The sequence below is a fragment of the Stegodyphus dumicola genome, chromosome 5 (genome assembly GCF_044657685.1).
Source record: "Stegodyphus dumicola isolate Sdum_Otavi_A_Nest chromosome 5, ASM4465768v1".
NCBI lineage: Eukaryota > Metazoa > Arthropoda > Arachnida > Araneae > Eresidae > Stegodyphus > Stegodyphus dumicola.
The window spans coordinates 237,416,481-237,424,420 of record NC_140772.1 but is presented as its reverse complement, the minus strand read 5'-3'; positions in this window follow the sequence as shown (position 1 = coordinate 237,424,420).

Sequence of the window (7,940 nt, the reverse complement as noted above, 5' to 3'; positions counted from 1 at the left end):
CAACAATTTAAAAGTTGTTTAATTGCGGTTAAGCCTTATTTTTGTTTACAATAGCAGCCATTTTTGTTTACATTTGAAACTTAGCAGAATAATGAATTCAGTTTCTGCACCTTCAATGATTTTTGCCAAGTGGGACCAAAAATAAACTTTCAGTTTCGTGCACCGAAAAATCTGTCTTTTTGCCCGCTGCTCGAATTTTTTGTTTTTGCGTAGAAACTCTAATTTTAATTGTAAAAATTATCTTTTTAATTGTTTAAACTGCATTTGGAGTTTTATTTTTTTATATTTTTAAATTTGTAATGAAGATATTTTGAGGTTTTATGCATTTTTGCCCTCCGAAAACTGAGAACTGAATTGATTGAATGAGAAATCTATCTCTAATGAAATTCGAGAAAATAAATTTAAATGAAATGCAGCAAAAAATGCGTGTAGTTTAATATTCCGTAAAAGGAAATCATGTGGTGTCCGCATCAGATTTTTTTATTTAAAGATATGAAAATGTGAATCGTTGTGTCATGTAAAATATTTCTGACGTATTTGTCTACGAAAAACGATTGTGAAATAATCGCACAAAAGTCTACGTAAGGACTTCTGCAGACATATTTTTTTGGTACAATTCAGTGTTTAAAATACATTTCCTGCAAAAAAAAAAAAAAAAAAAAAAAAAAAAAAAATCTGAAATGTTTCAGATTTTAAATTACGTCCAAAGGGACGTTTTTTTAACGTTTTGAGTGTTACCTTTATTTATTAAATATCATGTTCTTTGCACTTAAACCATAAAATTCAGTTCAAGAGCAATATCGCAAAATAATGTTAAATTAAGCATATCTTTAGAATTTCCGATATACACAGTCTCGCGAGCTGGAGATAAAAGTATTTTTTTTTCTATATAACGTTGCCATTTCTCGCTTTTAAAGCATTGAGTTTGTAAATCGAAAATTCGTTAAAGTTTTACAAAATATAAAATCTATAATAAAACAAATTCCAAATTTGGGATTTCAGATGCCCATATTCGCAGTAGGATTTCGTCATTCAAAATTCGATGGCTCTATGTACCATTGTTTTATCACAATGCGAGAAATAGTCAATCATTTATGCAGATTTTTCATTATTTAATTTTTTCAAATATAATGCAGGACTCTAACATTTTGTGGCAACAGTTTGAAAAGTGAACCGACGTTTATGAGTCCGACGCAAAATCGCAAAACGAAAACAATAGTCCTTCAGGGACAAAGCCCCTTTGGACTAAAAAACAATAGTCCTTCAGGGACAAAGCCCCTTTGGACTAAAAAAAAACTAGTTTTAGTTTTTAAGAGTTCCGGTTTTCGACAAAATTTTGGTCTATAATTCGTCGTTCAAACTGTGGTGAGGAGGGACGATTGTCAGTCAGTTTTACATCATGTGAACTTTATTCATATTCTTTTGTATCTGGAATACAAATTATACCTATTTAATTATTGTATAATCACCAAGATAGTTCTTCAGAAATAAATAAATTATTATTTTTTTAAGAGATGAACTGTCATCATTTTATTGGCATTGAGATTCTAGACTCATTAGGATTCTATTGGAAGCAAGAGACATGAGAAACGAGCAATGCCTTCGCCGGGACTCGAACCTTGACCTCTCGAATACGAGCCGAATGTGCTACCATTACACCACGAAAGCATGCTAGAAGGAGGGAGAAAATGCCTTATATACTCTCCCTTTTAAAACGCGACTGGGGATTAGAGAACCCAATCGCCAAGTGAAGAATTATCATTCACCACCTTTTAATTCGAGCGCCACAGTAAAGACATTAAGGAGTTTTTTTTTTTTTTTTTTTTTTTTTCCCGAAAGCAGCAGACATGAAAAATAAGTAATGCCCTCACCAGGACTCGAACTTGGACCTCTCGAATACGCGCGAGAATGCTACCGTTACATCACAAAGACATGCAGAAAGGAGGGAGAAAATATCTTATGAGCAGGAAAATACTTTGCAATTGAAAGGAAGTAAGCACTTTCTTAATGCGTTGGTTGTATTTTGGTCTATGAATACACTGGTTTGTCTTATCCAATAAATTAACATTTGGGAGGAGATGTTTTTCTTTTTAAACCTGCCCAACCAAAAAAGTGCAGCAAATATTTCTACTAGCGCCGTTTCATGGATGCTGCGTTTTAGCATAATCCTTTTGAATTATGCGAAGTATTTCTCCCAAAAAAGTGAAGAAAAACTGAAATTTTGTTTGCTCTATCTATCTTTATGTATATTTTCAACTCTTCCTGTGCGCTTGTAAGGATGAAAAATGGAGTTATTTATAACAAAATAGGACACAGTATAAAATGAAAGGGAAAAGGGAAACAAAAATAAAAATATAGGTATCATATGTTACTTTACTGTGTTCTATACTTCATTGTTATGCCCTGTTGCGTACGGAAGTAGCAGGTGCCGGTTCGCCGGAACATCTGTGAAATAACAGATGGTTCCGGTCTTTCCATCGCAGATTCTGAAACTCATTCCAACTCGAAATATTCCGTAGCAAAAATATCGTTAAGTTTCGGTCATAGTTGAAGATACGAACATTTTACGTTCCCAGTTAAATTTCAGTTACAGTTTCTTTTGAAATTAACTAAAAAGAATTGAGTAACAAAAAGGTAAAATTATGATTTTTAAAGAATAAAATCGTTCTGACCAAAACTTTATTGCCTAAAAAGCAGAATTTTTCTGGCATCTTATTTCACTATTTGAAAACCTGTATGTAAGGGGCTATAAGAAAATATATATTTTTTTGCGTATTTTTAGCTTTATCATATTAACTAACCGTTTCCCACATTTTTTTAGTCCCATACAGACCTTTCACCACTTCTTCCTTTCTAAAACTCGAAAAATACGCATATATTTATTTAAATTTAGATTATTTTTAATGTATTTTATAAATTAAACATGAAATATACAGATAATTTTTATAAATTGGCTTGAATAAATGAAGGTTTTTTTTTTCACTTTCGTTTTCAGTTCTTTTAATAAAATAGAATTCTCTTTATTTAAGGAGTTTTCTTTTCTTTGGGGAAGGGTTAGAATTTTCAGATGAACTATTTTAATTAAAATACATTGAAATGGTTCATCGGCTAATTCTGGATACAGAAAAGCAAGGATTTTTATAGAGGAGAGATTACAATTGATTTTAATGTAATCCTCCCCTGAAGAAGTAGCATTGAAGTTGATTAAATTCCTCTTCTGCTTTTGTTCATTTTTCTTTAAATTTCATTGGTTTCTTTAAATGAGATTTTGCTTCTTTGAAAAGTTTTACTTTTAACTTTTTTCAATTCTTTGTATATGAAATTTATTAATTATGAATTTCAATTCAAAAATTAGTTCTAAATTTCTTACGTAATATCTTTAATTATAATTTTTCCTCAGCTTAATGTGCGAAAATACTAGGCATGTTTAAATTTTGTTTCCAAAACAATTGTTTTGTAATTATACATATGTATATATATATTCATAAACTAAAACTAAATACTTAGCACGCAAATAAAAGGTGGACTGCCTCATCCCCTGAAACTATGAAATTTCCCTCTGGGAGGGAATTCTTCCCTGATCGAGAATCCCTGTTTTAGGCATTATTTCTGTTTACGAATGAACACTCTGCACAAAAAAAAGGAGGAAAAAATCTGTACCCCCCTCCCCCTCGTTCTACTTCATAACGAAATTGATGGAATTTAACTTGCGTTTTTCATGTCTTCAAAGCGTGACTTAGTATATACATTAGATGTAGATACAGAATTGTTCTAACATAAGTATTTTAACACAAAATCGGACTTTTTCTAAAATGACATACCTACTTTTTTCCGTGTTTAGATTCTACAACGCGTAAACAGCCTACAATACCTATGCCTAAATATTAAATTTTGTAAAATTTAGAGAGAAAATTAAAAATATATCTTGGCGCACTATTTTCAGTTTGGGCCAAGAATAATTCTCTTGGCGAAATTCTTAATTTATGGTAACCTATTTTCCTGTTCCTTTCATTGCGCACGATCGGAAAAAAAATATGTATTGTTCATTCTTTGAAATAAGTTTAACAAACCACATGTGACATGCGTAACTATGCCAAATTTCAAATCGCAAATATATTAATTCACCAGTATCTTAGGAAATCCTGAATAAATAACTTTCTGCAGGTATGCTTAAAAATACATCTACTTAAAAGTGATGGTAAAAATTTCATAGGTTGTAATTCAAAATTATTTTCGACAAATTTATAAAAATTACTAAAATATACAAATTTTAAATATAAATCAGATAATAGCTGAGAATTTTATTTGGAATGAAGTTATGAAAGAAGCTATAAAGATAGCTTAATAAAAAAAAAATATGATGTGTACACCACACGGCTTCCTTGCAAGGAATATTCAAGCGATTCGGCCATAAGGCAAGAAGGATAAGTCGCGCTTTCGAGACACGAAAAACGAAGCGTTGAATTTCGTCAATCAGCAGAGTAGAACGAAAGATATTAAACTGTCCTTTTTTAAGGTGTACGTATGTGTGAGCATTGTAATGATCATTTCCGAAAATACAGTAGGAACTGAAATAAACCGACAAAAAATGACGCAGTCTGTTAAGCTTATAGTTAGTCTGTTATATTTAAAACACTAGCGAGCCAAAAGACCTCTCGAGTGGTTTGGTGGTGAGGTAAGAGTGGTTGGAGATCCTCTGTTCCTATTTCTGCGGTTCCTTCATCAAATAAATATACAGTGTCTCCCAAAAGTGTTCGAACACTTTAAGAATTTTCAAAAAAAGCTCTGTAACCCGGAATTGAAAGCGAATATATAACCCAATGATTTTTTTTCATATCATTTCCATGTGATTTTGAATAAAACCACACTTTTTAATTTCTCATATTGATTTATTTTCTTTTTCTAAAATTCAAAATATAAGGAGGCATAGATAAAACACGCCACAAAAGTGATCGTACATCGAAACATTTTCGCAAACAGATCTTTGCCCCAAAATTACACAATCTTCAACGATTGTCGATTTCAGCCGTTCTTTAATAATATCCTCACATTTTTGAATAACTTATTGTTTCCATTTCATTTGCTTCTCAGTCTTAACCCGTTAAAGACCAAAATTCCTGAGACAGCCTTTCATTCAAACGAACACAACTGCGCGAAACGGCCGATATTGCGATGTTTTTTTTTTTTTTTTTTCTTCCCTCTCCCCTAAGATATGCAATAGGAAGTGGAGTTTCCCCAAATGCATTGCATAACTTTATTGCAAACAGGTCCCAAAAGGCTAATGGAAGCTTCTTTGTTAGGAAGCAGAAAAGATGTCATTTGAAATCTTCAACCTCTTTGTGCGTTAATGGACAGGGGCGGAGAAATTGTTTAAGCTTTGGTTTTCTTAGGGTTAAAATGCACTGTTTAGCGATTCTTCGTTATTTCTTAGCTCAAAATTACGTTTACTCCATAGAAGTTTAGTTTCATTTCTATAATTTGTGAACATCAAATTGTCATTAAATTATTAATTTTAATTTATCCTAAGAAAATTTCTCACTTTTGTCACCACGAATGCTTATCGATTCTGGTTTCCAAAATGACTGTAAATAAAAATTATCGGCCTCATTTACTAACATGGATTATTTCAACTTTTACCTAAATTGTGCAACCAAATATTGTGGTTGTGACGAAACAACCAATCAGTAATGTTTTTAACTGCCCCCACTTTGTATGCGTCAGGAACAATCAGCTGCAATAAGAACTTTTAAATGTGTATCACTGATTCTTGAAATGGCAAATTCCCATTCTTTTTTTGCACATAAATTTCCTTCCTGGACTATTCTCTATTAGAAATTCCGTAACTCTCATATTTACTTCCTTACCACAAATTATGCCAAACCATAAGATAGCTAAGCGCTGTTTTCTAATGATCTGTAATTTTAATTCTAAAACCAAATCTTCCGTGACGAAATTTCTTCCGCTTCCTGAACCAGTTAAAGCTCTAGATAATTTTGATTCATTTTTGCTTTGCGTAATAACAATACACGTTTACTACGGAACGGATTTTTTGATTTTGGGTATATTACACTGAGAAATAAATAATACAGTTTGAATTTTGGAATTATCCTTAACTTCTTTTTGGAAACAAAAATAACTTTATGTGGATAGCATTTTTACAGGTTTCACAAGGATTTATTTATTTTAGATTTGCTCTGATGGACTATATATGAGTTACGGAAACACTAAAACATCTAAATTCTTTTTCAGTGTTTTCCGCTTTTGCGCATCCGAAAGATCATAATTTCATATCATACCGCCTAGACGATATAGTGGTTAGGGAAGCCTACTGTGGTACCGAAGGGCCAGGGTTCGAATCCCGGAAGAAGGCATGGTTGTAACTGACCCGTCCCTTCATAGCTAACAATGGCAGCCTCAGAAGTGACCAATGCTGAATAGGCAAGTACCCGCCATTGGATTTTAAAAAAATGTTTCATATCATTAGAATTCAAAAATAGACAAAATGTTTCAAGTGCCCTTTTAAAAGCAGTGGTTTCTTACTATTACTTTAATCTCAAGATTCCTTTCTTCAGGGTTCATTTAGCTTTTATTTACAGCCTCCAGATTCTTCAAATCAACAAACAACAAACAAATAGTGCTGCTTCAAAAAACTCGAGTTCATGTTTTATAACTTTGAGTTTGGTATTTCAATATTGTCACTTTACTTACGATTGCTGAGAAAGTTCAATGTTGATTCTTCAGTTAACAATTTCAACGTTACGGGAAGGAAGTATCTCCAGCTATCGTTTGTTACTGCTATAGAATCTCAATTTCGTATGCTTGCTTCTAAATCCTCATTACAACTTTCGTAAATTTATATTTGAAACATGCTTAACAGTTGCGAAGTTTAATAGTTTAATAGTTTATACATGACTATTAATTAGTAAAACTGCACGTCCATACCAGTCTCACTGAAGATACGTACCATAATTTGATTCCGTTAAACTAAATGTAGCTACAGAATTTGAATGCTGGACCAGTTAATAGAGGCTTTAAATAAGCGAACTTTTCTATTTTCGATAGCATTGAATTGAACTAATTCCAGACTCAGATGTGTTATGAGACTCCAACGACTAACTGACATTATCTGAAAACTCTTGAATTAAGTTCCGGTAATTTGCTTCCGACAATTACAAGAACGTATCAGTGAATCCCTTTCTATGTAGGTATTGACAGTAACGAAAAGGCAGATTCACTAGCTAAGAGAGGAACACTTCAACTACAAGACAGCAAACCGCTTCCTTCAGAGTCACCTAAAAAGCATATTTTTGAGAAATTAATGGATACTCTTAAATCTGACCAGGCAGAAAAATCAACAAGCAGATGCTGGGCTAACATTCAAGACACATGGGAAAAAATGTGTTGTTAAAAACCCCGTAAAGACTGGGGCAAACTTCAAACTGCAAGCAGGCCAGGATTTCATGGCACATCATCTTAATAAAATTGTAAAATTGACATCCTTCCATCTAGTATATGCCAAATTTGCCATTCGGACATCATGAATGCATAGCATCTTCTTATATGCCCATAGCTAGATAAAGAGTCTCAGAAAAATGGTGAGATAAGTAAACTATACTGAAAATGGCAGAGCTTTCATAAACTCCTTGTAAAGAACTACATCTCTTATGTTCCTTTCCTTGTTGTTTAACTTTTTACTTTTGTTCCCATGTTCATTTATTCTGATTCTTACTTTAAATATTTGTTCTTTTTATTATGTATCATTGTTTTTGTGTGATACTTGAGCTGTTTTTATATGCCCAGAAGTAGATAAAGAGTCTCAGAAAAGTGGTGAGATAAGTAACCTATACTGAAAATGGCAGAGCTTTCATGAATTCCTCGTAAAGACTACATCTCTTATGTTCCTTTCCTTGTTTCTTAACTTTTTACTTTTGTTCCCATGT